This window comes from Triticum urartu, chromosome 7, assembly GCF_003073215.2.
Source record: "Triticum urartu cultivar G1812 chromosome 7, Tu2.1, whole genome shotgun sequence".
In the NCBI taxonomy this organism is placed as follows: domain Eukaryota; kingdom Viridiplantae; phylum Streptophyta; class Magnoliopsida; order Poales; family Poaceae; genus Triticum; species Triticum urartu.
Window position 1 is genome coordinate 422,943,145 of NC_053028.1, and position 21,958 is coordinate 422,965,102.

Here is a 21,958-nt window from a genome sequence, read left to right on the forward strand (position 1 = left end):
CTCCTCCCTCCTCCTGCTCTAAATCTTGCTGGAGGGGATTGTTGTTATCTTCGGCACTATCCGGAGTGTTATTATCTCTTGTACCGGTATCACCACTTTTGCTTTGGCGGGACTTAGAGCGGCGCCACTAACGTCGGCGCTTGGGTTGCTTCTTGGAGGGGTCATCCTCCGCTGTCTCGTCGCCATTGCCTTCTTTGGGTGTGTCCACCATGCATATATCGTATGATGAGGTGGTTGTCCAGTGCCCTGTGGGCAGTGGTTCATCTTCGTCTCCCGCATCGTTGTCCATGTCGTCGATGTCTTCGGAGTCGAAGTCGAGCATGTCAGTTAAGTCATTGACAGTGACTACTAAGTGGGTGGTGGGTGGACCGTGAATTTCTTCGTCGTCCACATCCCAGTCCTGCCGGACATAGTTCGGCCAGGATCCTCCTGACAAGGAGAGAGACCTTAATGAGTTCAGTATGTCGCCGAAGGGCAAGTGCTGAAAGATATCCGTGGAGGTAAACTCCATGATCGGCGCCCAATCGGATTCGATAGGAAAGGGCACAGGCGGTTCGGAGTCCGTGGCCGGAGAGAGATCCGGCAGTTTGTCAACATGGCTCTTGTGCAGAGTAAGGTCGATGTTCGGCTCGATCGCCGATGAGGGTAAGGCCTCCATGGCGGGGTCCATCCACCCGTCCATGGACGACGCAATTGGCTCCGAATTGAGGGTCGGAGCGGCTGCCAGTGCGATCTCCTGAACACTGTCGGATGGTATTGCTAAATCGTACTCATCATGACCGCATGGCGCACAAGGCAGAGGCTCGAATCCGTCGAAGCTCAAGTCTCCGCGGATATCGGCCGTGTAGTTCAAGCTTCCAAACATGACCTGATGGCCAGGGGCATAGCTTTCAATCTGCTCCAGATGGCCAAGCGAATTGGCCCACTGTGCAAAGCCGCCGAATACAAAAATCTGTCCGTGGAAAAAAGTCTCACCCTGGACTGCATCGCTAACGATGATAGAAGGAGCCATCAAGCCTAACGGCGATGACACAGAGGAACTCTCAATGAAAGCACCAATGTCGGTGTCAAAACCGGCGGATCTCGGGTAGGAGGTCCCGAACTGTGCGTCTAGGCGGATGGTAACAGGAGGCAGGGGACAAGAATTTTTACCCAGGTTCGGGCCCTCTTGATGGAGGTAAAACCCTACGTCCTGCTTGATTAATATTGATGATATGGGTAGTACAAGAGTAGATCTACCACGAGATCAGAGAGGCTAAACCCTAGAAGCTAGCCTATGGTATGATTGTATGTTATTGTTGTTCTACGGACTAAAACCCTCCGGTTTATATAGACACCGGAGAGGGCTAGGGTTACACAAGGTCGGTTACAAAGGAGGAGATATCCATATCCGTACTGCCTAGCTTGCCTTCCACGCCAAGGAGAGTCCCATCTGGACACGAGACGAAGTCTTCAATCTTGTATCTTCATAGTCTAACAGTCTGGCCAAAGGATATAGTCCGGCTGTCCGGAGACCCCCTAATCCAGGACTCCCTCAGGATCCATGTATGAGAACAAACTGTGGGCTACCGGAACCCCCCGGGAAAGTTAATGGGCCTAATGGGCCATAGTGGAGGAGAGCAGGTAGGCCATGGGAGGTGGCGCATGCCCCCCTTGCCTAATCTAAATTGGAGAAGGGGAGGGGGCGCGACCTCCTTTTCTTCTCCTTCTCCCTCCTTTCCCCTTTCCCCCTCTCCGTTGGAAGGAAAGGAGGGGGCCGAATCCTACTAGGAATAGAGTCCTAGTGGGACTCCCCCTCATGGCGTGCCACCCCTGGCCGGCCACCTCCTCCCCCTCCTTTATATACGGGTGCGGGGGGCACCCCAAAGACACACCAAGATTTCTCTTAGCCGTATGCGGTGCCCCCTCCACAGTTTACTCCTCCGGTCATAGCTTTGTAGTACTTAGGCGAAGCCCTGCGCGGATCACATCACCATCACCATCACCACGCCATTGTGTTGTCGGAACTCTCCCTCAACCCTCTACTGGATCAAGAGCTTGAGGGACATCATCAAGATGAACGTGTGCTGAACACGGAGGTGTCGTACGTTCGGTGCTTCGATCGGTTGGATCGCGAAGACGTTCGACTACATCAACCAAGTTAACCTAATGCTCCCGCTTTCGGTCTACGAGGGTACGTGGACACACTCTACCCGTCTCATTGCTATGAATCTCCTAGATAAATCTTGCGTGTGATAACCCGCAAGTATAGGGGATCGCAATAGTTTTCAAGGGTAGAGTATTCAAATCAAATTTATAGATTCGACACAAGGGGAGCAAAATAATATTTGAAGGTATTAGCAGCTGAGTTGTCAATTCAACCACACATGGATACTAATTATCTGCAGCAGCGTGATCAGTAGCAAAGTAGTATGATAGTTTTGATAATAGTAGCAGTAGCAATAGTAACGGTAAAAGTGATAGCAGTATTTTGTAGCAAGTGTAATAGTGATGATGGTAGTAGTAACTTAGCAAGAACAATATAAGATAAATTCTTAGGCATTGGATCGGTGACTTGTTGGATGATATTCCTCATGAGACAGTTATAACCTAGGGCTATACGGCACTAGCTCTAGTTCATCAATATAATGTAGGTATGTATTCCGTAAATAGTCATACATGCTTATGGAAAGAACTTGCATGACATCTTTTGTCCTACCCTCCCGTGGCAGCGGGGTCCATATTGGAAACTAAGGGATATTAAGGCCTCCTTTTAATAGAGAACTGGAACAAAGCATTAACACACGATGAATACATGAACTCCTCAAACTAAGGTCATCACGGGGAGTGGTCCGGACTATTGTCACTCCGGGGTTGCCGGATCATAGCATGTAGTAGGTGACTATAACTTGCAAGATCGGATCTAGAACATGGATATAATGGTGATAACATAAACGGTCCAGATCTGAAATCATGGCACCCGGGCCCAAAGTGACAAGTATTAAGCATGGCAAAGTCATAGCAACATCAATCTTAGAACATAGTGGATACTAGGGATCAAGTCCTAACAAAACTAACTCGATTACATGATGAATCTCATCCAACTCCTCATCGACCAGTGAGCCTACGAAGGAATTACTCACTCCCGGTGGGTGATACGTCTCCAGCGTATGTATAATTTATGAAGTATTCATGCCAATATATTATCATTCTTGAATGTTTTACAATCATTTTATAGCAACTTTATATCATTTTTGGGACTAACCTATTGACCAGTGCCCAGTGCCAGTTGCTGTTTTTGCTTATTTTTTACATCGCAGAAAATCAATGTCTGAAGTTATCAATTTTTCCTTTAAGGATCTTATGATCTTTTAAGGTGTAGAAGTCCAAACACTGCGTGGGTAGGATAGGGTCAAAGGGCAAAGGTGCAACACCCAGCCCTTGTGCTAAACACGTGGCATAAATTCCACCATAGAACCAGCCACTGTTAGCGTTATGCTGAAGGATAAAGGAAATATGCCCTAGAGGCAATAATAAAGTTATTATTTATTTCCTTATATCATGATAAATGTTTATTATTCATGCTAGAATTGTATTAACTGGAAACATGATACATGTGTGAATACATAGACAAACAGAGTGTCACTAGTATGCCTCTACTTGACTAGCTCGTTGATCAAAGATGGTTATGTTTCCTAGCCATAGACATGAGTTTTCATTTGATTAACGGGATCACATCATTAGGAGAATGATGTGATTGACTTGACCCATTCTGTTAGCTTAGCACTTGATCGTTTAGTATGTTGCTATTGCTTTCTTCATGACTTATACACGTTCCTATGACTATGAGATTATGCAACTCCCGTTTACCGGAGGAACACTTTGTGTGCTACCAAATGTCACAACGTAATTGGGTGATTATAAAGGTGCTCTACAGGTGTCTCCGAAGGTACTTGTTGAGTTGGCGTATTTCAAGATTAGGATTTGTCACTCCGACTGTCGGAGAGGTATCTCTGGGCCCACTCGGTAATGCACATCACTATTATCCTTGCAAGCATTGTAACTAATGAGTTAGTTGCGGCATGATGTATTACGGAACGAGTAAAGAGACTTGCCAGTAACGAGATTGAACTAGGTATTGAGATACCAATGATCGAATCTCGGGCAAGTAACATACCGATGACAAAGGGAACAACGTATGTTGTTATGCGGTTTGACTGATAAAGATCTTCGTAGAATATGTGGGAGCCAATATGAACATCCAGGTTCCACTATTAGTTATTGACCGGAGACGTGTCTCGGTCATGTCTACATAGTTCTCGAACCCGTAGGGTCCGCACGCTTAAAGTTCGGTGACGATCGATATTATGAGTTTTTTGTATTTTGATGTACCGAAGGTAGTTCGGAGTCCCGGATATGATCACGGACATGACGAGGAGTCTCGAAATGGTCAAGACATAAAGATCGATATATTGGACGACTATGTTCGGACACCGGAATGGTTCCGGAAGCTTTCAGACATATACCGGAGTACCGGGGGTTACCGGAACCCCCCGGGGGCTTAATGGGCCTACATGGGCCTTAGTGGAAATAGAGGGCAGCAAGGGGAGTGTGGGGCACGCCCCCCAAGGCCCAAACGAAATTGGTTTAGGGCAAGGGGGGCCGGCCCCCTCTTTCCTTCTCCTCCTCCCCCTTTCCTTCCCTCTCCTACTCCTACTAGGAAAAGGAGGAGTCCTACTCCTAGTGGGAGTAGGACTCCCCCTTGGCGCGCCTCTCCCTGGCCGGACGCCTCCTCCCCCTTGCTCCTTTATATACGGGGCAGGGGGCACCCCATAGGCACAACAATTGATCATTGATCTCGTAGCCGTGTGCGGTGCCCCCTCCACCATAATCCACCTCGATTATATCATAGCGGTGCTTAGGCGAAGTCCTGCGTTGGTAGCATCATCATCACCGTCACCACACTGTCGTGCTGACGAAACTCTCTTGTGAAGCTTTGCTGGATCGGAGGTCGCGAGACGTCATCGAGTTGAACGTGTGCAGAACTCGGAGGTACCGTGCGTTCGGCACTTGGATCGGTAGGATCGTGAAGACATACGACTACATCAACCGCGTCATGCTAACGCTTCCGCATTCAGTCTACGAGGGTACGTAGACACACTCTCCCCTCTCGTTTCTATGAATCACCATGATCCTGTGTGTGCGTAGGATTTTTTTTTGAAATTACTATGTTCCCCAACAGTGGCATCTGAGCCAGGTTATTGCGTAGATGTTATATGCACGAGTAGAAAACAAGTGAGTTGTCGGCGATACAAGTCATACTGCTTACCAGCATGTCAAACTTTGGTTCGGCGGTATTGTTGGTTGAAGCGGCTCGGACCGACATTACGCGTACGCTTACGCGAGACCGGTTCTACCGACGTGCTTTGCACACAGGTGGCTGGCGGGTGTCAGTTTCTCCAACTTTAGTTGAACCGAGTGTGGCTATGCCCGGTCCTTTCGAAGGTTAAAACAACACTAACTTGACGAACTATCATTGTGGTTTTGATGCGTAGGTATGAACGGTTCTTGCTCAGCCCGTAGCAGCCACGTAATAACTTGCAACAACAAAGTAGAGGACGTCTAACTTGTTTTTGCAGGGCATGTTGTGATGTGATATGGTCAAGACATGATGCCATATATATTGTATGAGATGATCATGTTTTGTAATAGAGTTATCGGCAACTGGCAGGAGCCATATGGTTGTCGCTTTATTGTATGCAAAGCAATCGCCCTGTAATTGCTTTACTTTATCACTAAGCGGCAGCGATAGTCGTAGAAGCAATAGTTGGCGAGACGACAACGATGCTACGATGGAGATCAAGGTGTCGCACCGGTGACGATGGTGATCATGACGGTGCTTTTGATATGGAGATCACAAGCACAAGATGATGATGGCCATATCTTATCACTTATATTGATTGCATGTCATGTTTATCCTTTATGCATCTTATTCTGCTTTGTTTGACGGTAGCATTATAAGATGATCTCTCACTAAATTTCAAGGTAAAAGTGTTCTCCCCGAGTATGCACTGTTGCCAAAGTTCGTCGTGCCGAGACACCACATGATGATCGGGTGTGATAAGCTCAATGTTCATCTACAACAGGTGTAAGACAGTTTTACACACACAGAATACTCAGGTTAAACTTGATGAGCCTAGCATATGCAGATATGGTCTCGGAACATTGAGACCGAAAGGTCGAGCATGAATCATATAGTAGATATGATCAACATAGTGATGTTCACCATTGAAAACTACTCCATTTCACGTGATGATTGATAACCCACAAGTATTGGGGATCGCAACAGTTTTCGATGGTAGAGTATTCAACCCAAATTTATTGATTCGACACAAGGGGAGCCAAAGAATATTCTCAAGTATTGGCAGCTGAGTTGTCAATTCAACCACACCTGGAAACTTAATATCTGCAGCAAAGTGTTTAGTAGCAAAGTAATATGATAGTAGTGGTAATGGTAGCAAAAGGTAATGATAGCAAAAGTAAAGTTTTTGGTATTTTGTAGTGATTATAGAAATAGCAACGGAAAAGTAAATAAGGGAAGAATAATATATGGAAAGCTCATAGGCAATGGATCGGTGATAGAGAATTATGCCGGATGCGGTTCATCATGTAATAGTCATAACCTAGGGTGACACAGAACTAGCTCCAATTCATCAATGTAATGTAGGCATGTATTCCGAATATATCCATACGTGCTTATGGAAAAGAACTTGCATGACATCTTTTGTCCTACCCTCCCGTGGCAGCGGGGTCCTAGCGGAAACTAAGGGATATTAAGGCCTCCTTTTAATAGAGTACCGGACCAAAGCATTAACACATAGTGAATACATGAACTCCTCAAACTACGGTCATCACCGGTAAGTATCCCAATTATTGTCACTTCGGGGTTAACGGATCATAACACATACTAGGTGACTATAGACTTGCAAGATAGGATCAAGAACTCTCATATATTGATGAAAACATAATAGGTTCAGATCTGAAATCATGGCACTCGAGCCCTAGTGACAAGCATTAAGCATAGCAAAGTCATAGCAACATCAATCTCAGAACATAGTGGATACTAGTGATCAAACCCTAACAAAACTAACTCGATTACATGATAAATCTCATCCAACCCATCACCGTCCAGCAAGCCTACGATGGAATTACTCACGCACGGCGGTGAGCATCATGAAATTGGTGATGGAGGATGGTTGATGATGATGATGGCGACGGATTCCCCTCTCCAGAGCCCCAAACGGACTCCAGATCAGCCCTCCCGAGAGGTTTTAGGGCTTGGCGGCGGCTTCGTATCGTAAAACGCGATGAATCTTTCTTCCTTATTTTTTCTCTCTGAAACCAAATATATAGAGTTGGAGTTGAGGTCAGGGGAGCTCCAGGGGGCCCACGAGGTAGGGGCGCGTCCTAGGGGGGCAGGCGCGGCCCCCACCCTCATGGCTAGGGTGTGGGCCCCCTAGTCTTCATCTTTTGCAAGGATTTTTTATTATTTCCAAAAATATGTTTCATGAAGTTTTAGGTCATTCCGAGAACTTTTGTTTCTGCACATAAATAACACCATGGCAATTCTGCTGAAAACAACGTCAGTTCGGGTTAGTTCCATTCAAATCAAGCAAGTTAGAGTCCCAAACATTGGCAAAAGTGTTTGGAAAAGTAGATATGACAGAGACGTATCAACTCCCCCAAGCTTAAACCTTTTCTTCTCCTCAAGCAATTCAGTTGACAAACTGAAAGTGATAAAGAAAAACTTTTACAAACTCTGTTTGCTCTTGTTGTTGTAAATATGTAAAGCCAGCATTCAAGTTTTCAGCAAAGATTATGAACTAACCATATTCACAATAACCCATAGGTCTTATGTTTACTCATATCAATGGCATAATCAACTAGCGAGCAATAATAATAAATCTCGGATGACAACACTTTCTCAAAACAATCATAATATGATATAACAAGATGGTATCTCGCTAGCCCTTTCTGAGACCGCAAAACATAAATGTAGAGCACCTTTAAAGATCAAGGACTGACTATACATTGTAATTCACGGTAAAAGAGATCCAGTCAAGTCATACTCAATGTAAACTAACAGTAATGAATGCAAATGACAGTGGTGCTCTCCAACTAGTGCTTTTTAATAAGAGGATGATGACTCAACATAAAAGTAAATAGATAGGCCCTTCGCAGAGGGAAGCATGGATTTGTAGAGGTACCAGAGCTCGATTTTGAAATAGAGGTGAATAATATTTAGAGCGGTATGCTTTCATTGTCAACATAACAACCAAGAGATGGCGATATCTACCATGCTACACACATTATAGGCGGTTCCCAAATAGAATGGTAAAGTTTATACTCCCCCTCCACCAACAAGCATCAATCCATGGCTTGCTCGAAACAACGAGTTCCTCCAACTAACAAGAGTCCCAGGGGGAGTTTTGTTTGCAATTATTTTGATTTGATTTGCATAAAGCATGGGACTGGGCATCCCGGTGACCAGCCACTTTCTCGTGAGTGAGGAGCGGAGTCCACTCCTCTTGATATAGACAACCCGCGTTGATAAATGAGCTATTCAGGTATACAAAACAGGATACTTATTTGAAGGTTTAGAGTTTGGCACATACAAATTTACTTGGAACGACAGGTATATCCAGTATATAGGTAGGTATGGTGGACTCATATGGAACAACTTTGGGGTTTATGGAGTTGAATGCACAAGCAGTATTCCCTCTTAGTACAGGTGAGGGCTAGAAAAAGACTGGGAAGCGACCAGCTAGAGAGCGACAACAGTCATGAACATGCATTAAAGTTAATCAACACCGAATGCAAGCATGAGTAGGGTATAATTCACCATGAACATAAATATCGTGAAGGCTATGTTGATTTTGTTTCAACTACATGCGTGAACATGTGCCAAGTTAAGTCACTTAAATCATTCAGAGGAGGATACCACCCTATCATAGCACATCACAACCATTTTAATAGCATGTTGGCACGCAACGTAAACCATTATAAGCTCCTAGCTAATCAAGCATGGCACAAGAAACTATGATCTCTAGTTGTAATTGCGAACATGTTTATTCATAATAGGTTGACTCAGGAACGATGAACTAATCATATTTACAAAAACAAGAGAGGTCGAGTTCAAACTAGCTTTCTCATGTCAATCAGTCCATCATATAATCATCATTATTGCCTTTCACTTGCACGACCGAATGATGTGGATAATAGTAAGAGTGCACGTGCATTGGACTAAGCTGGAATCTGCAAGCATTCAATAAACAGGAGAAGACAAGGCAATATGGGCTCTTTTGTCAGATCAACAATAATGCATATAAGAGCCACTTCAACAATTTAATTATGGTCTTCTCCTATCAACCCCCAAAGAAAAGAAAGAAATAAAACTATTTACATGGGAGAGCTCCCAACAAGCAAAAGAAGAACATGAAATCTTTTTGGGTTTTCTTTTTAATTACTACTACAAGCATGGAAAATAAACTAATTAAAAGCTACAACTAATTTTTTGGTTTTTCTTAAGGTTTATTAAACACACAAGAAGAAAGCATAAAAGGGAAATAAACTAGCATGGATGATACAATAAAAAAGTATGAGCACCGACATCTAGCAATGAGTGTGTGAACATGAATATAATGTCGGTGAGAAATACGTACTCCCCCAAGCTTAGGCTTTTGGCCTAAGTTGGTCTATGGCCACGGCTGGCCTGGCGGATATTCGTAGTAATAGTTGGGGTCGTACTGAGATGAAGAAGACTCTGATTGCCACTGGTTGGCAATCATCTCCGGAACCCAATGGAAATTAGACTGTCGTGGAGGATCAACTTGTGGTTCCGACTCTGGCTCCGTGGAAGATGTAGGGTTTGGTAGGTGTGAATAGCCTCTAACGGAACAAGGTACTGGCATGCAGATAAATCAAACAAGGAAGGAGCAGGCAGGGTAATAGTCTCAGGATGATGTTTATGAAAGAACAATTTGTATTTAAGGTCCCCTTCCCTATTCTTAACAATAAAGTCGTGTGCCACCATACTCTTATAATCTAAATAAACATGGGGCAGCAATTTTTCTTCCTTCTCATAATGCCTAATAGGTATGTTAAAATGTGCAGCTAGACATGAAGCATAGATGCCTCCAAAGATGGGGCCCTTTGTACGGTTCAGACTTAACCGTTTAGCAATAATACCGCCCATACTAACAGAGTTATCACTAAATAAACCATGGAACAAACTAACAATATCAGGAACACTAAGGTTTCCACAGTTTCCATGACCAATTAAGCAACGACTAGCAAATATTGCAAAGTAGCGTAAAGCAGGAAAATGTATGCTAGTGATTCGTGCATCGGAAACCTTCCTCGTTTCCCCTAGAGTGATGGTATCAATAAACCCATCCACATCGCCGCGATGTGGTTCCTCTGTCGTGCCCTCAAAAGGGACCAAACAAACCCGACAAAAATCATGAAGTGACATCTCCTTATGCTCATCATATAAATAAAACTCCACCATAGGTGGTGAGCTCCTAGAATGGAAATGAAAGTTTTGCACAAAGTTATTTATGAGGAAGAGATACTGTTCGCATTGGTCGTGGATGAAGGCGGTGAGGCCTGCATTCTCAGCCAATTCATAAAAATCATCATAAATCCCGGCTGCTCTCAAGAAATCATCGGAAGGCCATTCACACAGCCGAATCTCCACGGTGCGAGGCAGATTATACTTGGGCTTCTCTGCTTTTTCATTTTGCTTTTCCTTCGAGCTTCGGCTTGATGAGCCCCTCAAAAATCTCTTCATTATATTCTGAAAAATTCTAAAAATTTTAGTAACTTCAAAATAAAAGTGAACCAAACACAATAAAATTGATAGCAACTACTCCTACAAGTTCCTAGAGCCTATATCATGCAGCAAAACTACTTTTGACCACATAAATTTGACATGCAAGCTCAAGAACAGGGTCACCTAAGCAGCAAAAATTTGTAATGAATAAAGCACTAGAACAAAAACTAATTGGACCAATGGAGGAGTCACATACCAAGGAACAATCTCCCCAAGCAGTTTTGTGAGAGGTGCTTTGAGCAAGGAGATCGAAAATGGCAGCAAAATGAGCTTGGACTCGGGTTTGAGCTGGATATTCGTGTTTGTGGGAGGAAGGAGTGTGTGGGTGCAGGAATAAGTGGAGGAGGGCCATCGTGGGCTCACGAGGCAGGGGGGCGCGCCTAGGGGGTAGGGCGCGCCCTCCACCCTCGTGGCCAGGTGGATGCCCCCCTGCTGTGTTCTCAGTGCCAAATATTCTCAAATATTCTAGAAAAATCATATTTAAATTTCAGGGCATTTGGAGAACTTTTATTTTCGGGGTATTTTTATATTGCATGGATAAATCAGATAACAGATGGAAAATACTTATTTTTATTTTATTTAATATAAATAGCAGAAAGTAAAAGGAGGGTACAAAGAGTTGTGCCTTCTAGTTTCATCCATCTCATGATCATCAAAAGGAATCCACTAACAAGGTTGATCAAGTCTTGTTAATGAACTCATTCCGAATAACATGGAACCGAAGAAATTTCGAATAACACTATGTTACCTCAACGGGGATATGCACATCCCCAATAACAAGAATATCTATTTCTTCTTGATAGTAGGGAGAAGAAATTCAAAACCTCCAAATATAATCGATGGAATTTTTCCAATAGAGTTGATACTATGAACTTGAGGTTGTTTCCTTGGAAAGTGTACCGTATGCTCATTACTATTGACATGAAAAGTGACATTGCCTTTAGTAAAATCAATAACAGCCCGTGCAGTATTCAAAAAGGGTCTTCCAAGAATAATAGACATACTATCGTCATCGGGAATATCAAGAATAACAAAGTCTGTTAAAATAGTAACGTTTGCAACTACAACAGGCACATCCTCACAAATGCGACAGGTATAGCAGTTGATTTATCAGCCATTTGCAAAGATATTTCAGTAGGTGTCCTATTCAAATCAAGTCTATGATATAAAGAGAGAGGCATAACACTAACACTGGCTCCAAGATCACATAAAGCAGTTTTAACATAATTTCTTTTAATGGAGGATGGTATAGTGGGCACTCCTGGATCTCCAAGTTTCTTTGGTATTCCACCCTTAAAAGTATCTTTATTTTATTTCAGCTTCCGGTATCTTTTATTTGTAACAATATCTTTCATGTACTTAGCATAAGGATTCATTTTAAGCATATCAGTTAATCGCATACGCAAAAAGATAGGTCTAATCATTTCAGCAAAGCGCTCAAAATCCTCATCATCCTTTTTCTTGGATGGTTTGGGAGGAAAAGGCATGGGTTTCTGAACCCAAGGCTTTCTTTCCTTACCATGTTTCCTAGCAACAAAGTCTTTCTTATCATAACGTTGATTCTTTGGTTGTGGGTTATCAAGATCAACAGCAGGTTCAATTTCTATATCATTATCATTGCTAGGTTGAGCATCAACATGAGCATTATCATTAGCATTATCACTAGTTTCAGGTTCATTACCAGATTGTGTTTCAGTATGAAAAATAGAAATATCATTTGGATTCTCAGGTGTTTCAGTAATAGGTTCACTAGAAGCATACAAAGTCCTATCATTTTTCTTTTTCTTCCTTTTAGAAGGACTAGGTGCATCTATATTATTTCTCTGAGAATCTTGCTCAATTCTCTTAGGGTGGCCTTCAGGATACAAAGGTTCCTGAGTCATTCTGCCACCTCTAGTCATAACTCTAACAGCATAATCATTATTCTTACTATTCAATTCATTGAGATAATCATTTTGAGCTTTAAGTACTTGTTCTACTTGAGTGGTAACCATAGAAGCATGTTTACTAATAAGTTTAAGTTCACCCTTGACATTAGCCGTATAATCACCCAAGTGTTCAAGCATGTTTGAATTGTATTTCAATTGTCTACCAAAATAAGCATTGAAGTCTTCTTGCTTAACCATAAATTTATCAAACTCATCTAAGCATGGGCTAGCAAACTTAGTAAATGGGATTTCAACTTTATAATATCTATAGAGATAATTTACCTATACTACCTATGTCGGGTTATCAAGACCATGATTTTCTTCAATAGGTAATGGATTAAGATCATATGTTTCTTCAACAGGCGGTAAATTAAGACCGTGTATTTCTTCAATAGGAGGTAAATTCTTAACATCTTCAGCTTTAATACCTTTTTCTTTCATTGATTTCTTTGCCTATTGCATATCTTCAGGACTGAGAAATAGAACACCTCTTTTCTTCGGAGTTGGTTTAGGAATAGGCTCCGGAAGTGCCCAATTATTTTCATTTGTCAACATATTATTCAATAGAATTTCAGCTTCATCTGGTGTTCTTTCCCTGAAAACAGAACCAACACAACTATCCAGGTAATCTCTGGAAGCATCGGTTAGTCCATTATAAAAGATATCAAGTATTTCATTTTTCTTAAGAGGATGATCAAGCAAAGCATTAAGTAATTGGAGAAGCCTCCCCCAAGCTTGTGGGAGACTCTCTTCTTCAATTTGCACAAAATTATATATATCCCTCAAAGCAGCTTGTTTCTTATGAGCAGGGAAATATTTAGTAGAGAAGTAATAAATCATATCCTGGGGACTATGCACACAACCAGGATCCAGAGAATTAAACCATATCTTAGCATCACCCTTTAATGAGAATGGAAATATTTTAAGGATATAAAAGTAGCAAGTTCTCTCATCATTAGTTAACAGGGTGGCTATATCATTTAATTTAGTAAGATGTGCGACAACAGTTTCAGATTCATAGCCATGAAAAGGATCAGATTCAACCAAAGTAATTATATCAGGATCAACAGAGAATTCATAATCCTTATCAGTAACATAGATAGGTGAAGTAGCAAAAGCAGGGTCAGGTTTCATTCTAGCATTAAGAGATTGCTACTTCCATTTAGCTAATAACCTCTTGAGCTCGTATCAATCTTTGCAAGCTAAAATAGCTAAAGCAGCTTCTTTTTCAAAAACATAACCCTCAGGAATAACATGTGATTCATATTTATTAGAGGGAGAGTCTTCATCATCACTTTCATCAATATTATCAGATTCAATATTTTCATTCTCTCTAACCCTAGCAAGTTGTTCATCAAGAAATTCACCAAGTGGCACAGTAGTATCAAGCATAGAAGTAGTTTCATCATAAGTATCATGCATAGCAGAAGTGGCATCATCAATAACATGCGACATATCAGAACGAATAGGAGAAGCAGGTTTAGGTGTCACAAGCTTACTCAAAACAGAAGGTGAATCAAGTGCAGAGCTAGATGGCAGTTCCTTACCTCCCCTCGTAGTTGAGGGATAAATCTTGGTTTTTGGATCTCTCAAGTTCTTCATAATGATAAGCAGATATAAATCCCAAGTGACTAAAAGAATAGAGCTATGCTCCCCGGCAACGGTGCCAGAAAATAGTCTTGATAACCCACAAGTATAGGGGATCGCAACAGTTTTCGAGGGTAGTGTAACACCCACGATGCGACTATATCTCCCACGTGTTGGAGCAGGACTTAGAGGCATAACCGCATAGTAGGCATGTCGCAAGAGGGGTAATTTTTACACATCCCATGTACTAAATAACAGAGGGATAAAGAGTTGGCTTACAATCGCCACTTCACACGATACATAAATATAGCATTACATCATCCAGAATACAATCAAGGTCCGACTATGGAACCAAATAAAGAAAGACAACCCCTAATGCTAGATCCCCGATCGCACCAACAGGGCTCCCCTATTGATCGAAAGGAAACAAAACAACACAACGAACACGATCTTCATCGAGCTCCCACTTGAGCTCAGCCGTGTCATCTGCACTGGTATCAACGACACCTGCAACTGGTTTTGGAAGTAAACTATGAGCCACGGGGACTCAGCAATCTCACACCCTCGTGATCAAGACTATTTAAGCTTATGGGTAGGAAAAGGTAGTGAGGTGGAGCTGCAGCACTAAGCATATATGGTGGCTAACTTACGCAAATGAGAGCGAGAAGAGAAGCAAAGCATGGTCGTGAACGAGAAGTGATCAAGAAGTGATCTTGGAACTACTTACGCACAAACATAACTCCAAAACCGTGTTCACTTCCCGGACTCCGCCAGAAAGAGACCATTACGGCTACACATGCGGTTGATGCATTTTAATTAAGTTAATTGTCAAGTTCTCTACAACCGGACATTAACAAATTCCCATCTGCCCATAACCGCGGGCACGGCTTTAGAAAGTTCAAGACCCTATAGGGGTTTCCCAACTTAGCCCATCACAACCTCTCACGGTCAACGAAGGATATTCCTTCTCCTAGGAAGACCCGATCAGACTCGGAATCCCGGTTACAAGACATTTCGACAATGGTAAAACAAGACCAGAAAAGCCGCCCGATGTGCCGACAAATCCCGATAGGAGTCGCACGTACCTCGTTCTCAGGGCACACCGGATAGGTCAAGCTACGAGTGAAACCAACCCTTGAGTTGCCCCGAGGTGGCCCCGCAGGCTGCCCGGTTCGGACCAACACTTAGAGAAGCACTGCCCGGGGGGGGGGGGGTTAAAATAAGGATGACCCTTGAGTCTGCAGAACCCAAGGGAAGGTGATAGGTTGTTAGTGCAAATGTAAAACCAAGGTTGGGCCTTGCTGGAGGAGTTTTATTCAAAGTGAACTGTCAAGGGGTTCCCATAACACCCAACCGCGTAAGGAACCCAAAATCAAGGAACATAACACTGGTATGACGGAAACTAGGGCGGGAAGAGTGGAACAAAACCCCAGGCATAAGGCCGAGCCTTCCACCCTTTACCAATTATATAGGTGCATTAAAGTAAACAATATATATATATATATATATCCCAACAATATCCATGTTCCAACATGGAACAAGCTCCATCTTCACCTGCAACTAGCAACACTATAAGAGGGGCTAAGCAAACCGGTAACATAGACAAACAACGGTTTGCTAGGAAAGGTGGGTTAGAGGCTTGACATGGCAATATGGGAGGCATGATATAGCAAGTGGTAGGTAATGTGGCATAGCAATAGAGCGAGCAACTAGCAAGCAAAGATAGAAGTGATTTAGAGGGTATGGTCATCTTGCCTGAGAAGTTCTCCGAGTTGACGAAAGCTTGATCCTCGTAAGCGTACTCAACGGGTTCCTCGATCACGAACTCGTCTCCCATCTCTACCCAAGGCAAGAACACAAGCAAAGGAAACCACAATCAACCACGGTGCAATGCGCAAGCAACATATGCAAAACATGGCATGATATGCGGGATGTGATATGCAATGCATATGCGTGCTCCGGAAGGAAAAGATTGATCAAGGCATCAACTTGGCAAACCAAGTGCGCCGCTGGAAATATGAGTTGATTTCGGTCTAAATCGATATAAAGATCACCGGAATTGGATGCATGTTTTGCAAATGGCAAGCAAAACAAGAGTGGCACGATTCTGCGATTAACAGCACGATGCCATCTAGAGTGCAACAAGAAACTAAGCTACTGCACTCCAACATAGCAACAAAGCACATAGCAGTGATCTACTCAAGATGCTTGACAAAATATGAACACTGATCTACGGCTAAATCACATAATAGCAGGTTCAAACAAGCATGGAAAAAGTGCAAAAGATATCAGCATCACATACTTAGTGAAAATACTAACATGCTAGGAATTAACATCAGGAAGCAATGTTTAGATCAAGATAACAACATGCTATAAGAACATATCATAGCAAACAAAGGCATGGCATGAATCTACTCAAAGCATATAACAAAAGTCCCGTACTGACCATAAGCCAAAAAGGATCATAAGATATGATGGAACCCATGTAAACATAGCAAGTTCCGTTAACAGATTCAGACTTAGCAGAAAACCGGACATGGCATCAACAGAATTACGAAGGCATCTTTGCAAGCTCGATACACTCATCATAAGGCATTGCATGACAATATAAGCATACTACCAGCAAGAAGACATGATCATGAAGCCAAACAAAGCAAGAACAAGTTAATAACATGCATGGATCAACTACAACAACCTTAGAAAAATTGATTAACATGTAAACAATCTGCTAGGAACATTTTATAGCAAAAGTAGAGCAAGATTGAGTCATGCTAGGTTACTCCATAAATGCAAACAGGGGCATGGGTAGATAGAGCACAACCATATGTCAAAATCATCCTTACTGAACATACTCAAAAGAAGCATGGATCTCTCTATAGAAACATGAATACATGGCCTAAAAATAACAGCAGACAAAGACTTAGTGAAATTCTAAGTCCCTGAAATCAGCGACATCACGAGAGCTACTTTGCATGCTTGTGCTAGTCACCACATTCATCACAAAAATACATGTCATACACCCCTATAAAGATGGCATGGCATAGCCTAAAACACAGGTAGAGCTCATGCCCATATGCAGCACACACTAATCATGGCAAAAATGACAAATGCTCATAATCTGATAAGAATCAACACCTAACATTTTATAGCACTCTTGCATCAGTCATTTGGGCATCAAGATGGACTCAAACAAGCATGGTGCAATGGAACAAAATGAAGAGCACAACCTGATGAATATTTTGATATATCATGCGCATGAAACCGAGCAGTATGCAAGAAGTTATGGCATGTTGAACAGGGCCTGAAAATACTGCAGATTTGGGGACTTAGAGAAAATCAACCTCCGGAAAAGTCAACTGGACGAGGTAGTGCGGGACGATGAGATTCGAGACACAGCGGGGTTGTTTAGTTCGTTGAAGTGGTGGATCTGGTCCCGATCCGCGGGCCGCCGGAGACGTCGCCGGAGCGTGGGGAGCTCGCCAGAGGGGTCGGGGAAGGCCGGAATTGACGGATCTGGGCCGGATCTGGCCGGGTCTCGATGGGACGGCGATGGACGGCGGCCGGAATGGCGACGGGGACCGGCGGAGCGCCCCGGTGGCGCGCCGGCGGCGGAGGTGTGAGGAGAAGGCGGCGGGGTTGGCTCGGGCGCTCGGTGGCGGAAGCACGAATGTGGCGCGACGAGGATCCTCGGGCGGCGGCGCACTCGGCGGGAGGAGGCGGCTCGGTGGCGGGGCCGGCGACTCGCGGCGGCCGGCGGCGGAGGCGCGCGGGCGCGGGCGACGGCGCGGACGGGCTCGCGCGGGCCCCGGATGGGCTCCGCCGCGACGGCGGTGGGACGGCGGCGTGTCGACGTGGCGCGACAGGATTGGTCCGGGGCAGAGGCGGACATGTCTGGGCATGGGGTGGACGTGTCCAGCGGCGAGAAGAGGAAGAAGACTAGGGTTTGCACCACGAATTTCGGAGGGAGCCACAAATATATAGGTAGAGGGAGCTAGGAGAGTCCAAATGAGGTGCGTTTTTCGGCCACGCGATCGTGATCGAACGACCGAGAGGATGGAGGGGGTTTGGACGGGTTTTGATCCACTTTGGAGGGGTGTTGGGCTGCAACACACACGAGGCCTTTATGGTTCCCCCGTTAACCGTTGGAGTATCAAACAGACTCCAAATGGCACGATATTTGACATGCGGTCTACCGGTGGTGTACCAAGGCCGCTTGGCAAATCTCGGTCCATTCAAAGAACGTTTAACACCCGCTCACGAAAAGAGACAAAAAAGAGGGCGCCGGAGGACGTAGGAGTGTCGGATTGCAAAACGGACAACGGGGAAAATGCTCGGATGCATAAGACAAACACATATGCAAATGTGATGCACATGATGACATGATATGAAATGCATGACACACAAACAAATGACAAGTCAACAACAATGAATAACTGGAAGACACCTGGCGCAACGGTCTCGGGGCATCACAGGTAGAGTATTCAACCCAAATTTATTGATTCGATACAAGGGGAGGCAAAGAATATTCTCAAGTATTGGCAGCTGAGTTGTCAATTCAACCACACCTGGAAACTTAATATCTGCAGCAAAGTGTTTAGTAGCAAAGTAATATGATAGTAGTGGTAACGGTAGCAAAAGGTAATGATAGCAAAAGTAATGTTTTTGGTATTTTGTAGTGATTATAGCAATAGCAACGGAAAAGTAAATAAGCGAAGAACAATATATGGAAAGCTTGTAGGCAATGGATTGGTGATAGAGAATTATGCCGGATGCGGTTCATCATGTAACAGTCATAACCTAGGGTGACACAGAACTAGCTCCAATTCATCAATGTAATATAGGCATGTATTCTGAATATAATCATACGTGCTTATGGAAAAGAACTATCATGACATCTTTTGTCCTACCCTCCCGTGGCAGCGGGGTCCTAGAGAAAACTAAGGGATATTAAGGCCTCCTTTTAATAGAGTATCGGACCAAAGCATTAACACATAGTGAATACATTAACTCCTCAAACTACGGTCATCACCGGTAAGTATCCTGATTATTGTCACTTTGGGGTTAACGGATCATAACACATACTAGGTGACTATAGACTTGCAAGATAGGATCAAGAACTCTCATATATTGATGAAAACATAATAGGTTCAGATCTGAAATCATGGCACTTGGGCCCTAGTGACAAGCATTAAGCATAGCAAAGTCATAGCAACATCGATCTCAGAACATAGTGGATACTAGGGATCAAACCCTAACAAAACTAACTCGGTTACATGATAAATCTCATCCAACCCATTACCGTCCAGCAAGCCTACGATGGAATTACTCACGCACGGCGGTGAGCATCATGAAATTGGTGATGGAGGATGGTTGATGATGATGACGATGATGGCGATGGATTCCCCTCTCCGGAGCCCCAAACGGACTCCAGATCAGCCCTCCCGAGAGGTTTTAGGGCTTGGCGGCGGCTCCATATCGTAAAACACGATGAATCTTTCTTCCTTATTTTTTTCTCTCTGAAACCAAATATATAGAGTTGGATTTCAGGTCGGAGGAGCTCCAGGGGGCCCACGAGGTAGGGCGCGCACCCCCCACCCTCGTGGCTATGGTGTGGGCCCCCTGGTCTTCATCTTTTGCAAGGATTTTTTATTATTTCCGAAAAGATGTTTCATGAAGTTTTAGGTCATTCCGAGAACTTTTGTTTCTGCACATAAATAACACCATGGCGATTCTGCTGAAAACAGCGTCAGTCCGGGTTAGTTCCATTCAAATCATGCAAGTTAGAGTCTGAAACAAGGGCAACAATGTTTGGAAAAGTAGATACGACGGAGACGTATCAATGATCGGTTATGGTTTAGTTGATATGTATCACGTGATCACTTAGATGATTAGAGGGATGTCTATCTAAGTGGGAGTTCTTTAGTAATATGATTAATTTAACTTAAATTTATCATGAACTTAGTATATGATAGTATTTTGCTTGTCTATGTTATTGTAGATAGATGGTCCGTGCTGTTGTTCCGTTGAATTTTAATGCGTTCCTTGAGAAAGCAAAGTTGAAAGATGATCGTAGCAATTATACGGACTGGGTCCGTAACTTGAGGATTATCCTCATTGTTACACAGAAGAATTATGTCCTGGAAGCACCGCTGGGTGCGAGGCCTGCTGCAGATGCTGCTAATGACATTAAGAACGTCTGGTAGAGTAAAGCTAATGACTACTCGATAGTTCAGTGTGCCATGTTTTATAGCTTAGAACCGGGACTTCAACGACGTTTTAAACATCATGGAGCATATGAGATGTTCCAGAAGTGGAAGTTAATATTTCAAGCAAATGCCCGGTTTGAGACATATGAAGTCTCCAGTAAGTTCTATAGCTGCGGGATGGAGGAGAATAGTTCTGTCAGTGAACATATACTCAAAATGTCTGGGTATCATAATCACTTGACTCAACTGGGAGTTAATATTACTGTTGATATTGTCATTAATAGAGTTCTTCAATCACTGCCACCAAGCTAGAAGAGCTTCATGATGAACTATAATATGCAAGGGATGAATAAGACAATTCCCGAGCTCTTCGCAATGCTAAAGGCAGCGGAGGTAGAAATCAAGAAGGAGCATCAAGTGTTGGTGGTCAATAAGACCACCAGGCTCAAGAAAAAGGGTAAAGGGAAGAAGAATGGGAACTTCAAGAAGAACAACAAACAAGTTGTTGCTCAGGAGAAGAAACGCAAGTCTGGACCTAAGCCTGAGACTGAGTGCTTCTACTGCAAACAAACTGGTCACTGGAAGCGGAACTGCCCCAAGTATTTGGCGGATAAGAAGGATGGCAAGGTGAACAAAGGTATATGTGATATACATGTTATTGATGTGTACCTTACCAGAGCTCACGTAGCACCTGGGTATTTGATACTAGTTCTGTTGCTAATATTTGCAACTCGAAATAGGGACTAAGGATTAAGCGAAGACTGGCTAAGGACGAGGTGACGATGCACGTGGGAAATGGTTCCAAAGTCGATGTGATCGCCGTCGGCACGCTACCTCTACATCTACCTTCGGGATTAGTTTTAGACCTGAATAATTGTTATTTGGTGTGAGCGTTGAGCATGAACATTATATGTGGGTCTTGTTTGATGCGAGACGGTTATTCATTTAAATATGAGATTAATGGTTGTTCTATTTATATGAGTAATATCTTTTATGGTCATGCACCATTGAAGAGTGGTCTATTTGTGTTAAATCTCGATAGTACTGACACACATATTGATAATGTTGAAGCCAAAAGATGCAGAGTTGATAATGATAGTGCAACTTATTTGTGGCACTTCCGTTTGGGTCATATTGGTGTAAAGCGCATGAAGAAACTCGATACTGATGGACTTTTGGAATCACTTGATTATGAATCACTTGGTACTTGCGAACCATGCCTCGTGGGCAAGATGACTAAAACACTGTTCTCCGGAATAATGGAGCGAGCAACTAACTTGTTGGAAATCATACATACTGATGTATGTGGTCCAATGAATATTGAAGCTCGCGGCGGGTATCGTTATTTTCTCACCTTCACAGAT